Raw genomic sequence first — 1,244 nt, 5'->3', positions numbered from 1 at the left:
CATGACTCACATCACTGCTCCATCATTATTCACACTCTCTGTCACATCTGCCATCAACTACTCAATAACAGCTTTGAACAAAGAGCCAACCACTGATTAGACAGGAGACGTGTTGATGAACAGGAGAACGTTACTCAACCACTGTCTTCTTACTGATTCTCTATCTGCTGCTAACATTTCACCTGGAGACAGTCTGCTCACAATCCATCTGTTCTCAGGTTAAAACTGCTTTTCATTTGTCACCTGTTTGTTAGTGTCAGGAAGCAACAGCAGAGACCAGACTCTCCTGAACCCAGCTGTGTGTCCATGAAGAGTGACGGGTCAATGTTTCGTCTTATTGACTTTAAAGGTGAACAACCTGCTGATGGAAGGTAAGAATTTAAAACTGAACTGTGATGTTATCTGACTCTCCTGAACTTGAGTCGTGAGAAACATAGTAGAGAAAACCTCTTAGCACACGACTCTCTGATCCCCACTTCGTTATTTGATGTGGATACGACTGACATCATCTCAATCACTTCATCGTCCCCTGGTTAGAAAATCTGCACATGTTCACCAGGACAATAATCCCAGTCTGTGTCTCTCAGGTTAAAACTGCTTTTCATTTGTCACTTGTTTGTTAGTGTCAGGAAGCAGCAGCAGAGACCAGACTCTACTGAACCCAGCTGTGTGTCCATGAAGAGTGACCGGTCAATGTTTCGTCTTATTGACTTTAAAGTTCAACAACCTGCTGATGGAAGGTAAGAATTTAAAACTGAACATCCAGACAGAAACCAAACCCTGGACGTTGCTCTGCTGCCCAGCACTGATGACGTTGATGATGATGATGAGACCCTGAGGTGTTCCCAGTGTTATGATCCCACAGATCACTCCCTCTTATCCATCACCATCCATCAGTCACCTGTAATAAGGTGTGTCAGAGTGGAGTCGTTCATCTTCCTTAAAGTTGGTGTTTTCTCCACAGAGTTGAGCAGCAGAGCTCAGAGGTCGACAGTGATCAGTCTGCCCAGCAGCATCAACCAGACCTGGACTCCATCTTTATGGTCTGTACATGTACAATCACACTGATACTGTTTAACTCCATCAACCACAGATTAAATGCTGAATTTCCATCCAGGTCCTAACAGTGTCCATGTTGCTGTGTTTAGACCAGCAGGCCTTCAGACTGACACATGAGTCACATGTTGTTTTCTAAATGAAATGATCAGTTTATCATCTGTTCCAGCTGCTGGAGGAGAACATGG

Source organism: Seriola lalandi, unplaced genomic scaffold (genome assembly GCF_002814215.2).
Source record: "Seriola lalandi dorsalis isolate HSWRI2012SDOR001 ecotype SW California unplaced genomic scaffold, Sedor1 jcf7180002054947, whole genome shotgun sequence".
NCBI classification, from domain to species: domain Eukaryota; kingdom Metazoa; phylum Chordata; class Actinopteri; order Carangiformes; family Carangidae; genus Seriola; species Seriola lalandi.
This window is presented reverse-complemented; position numbering follows the sequence as displayed.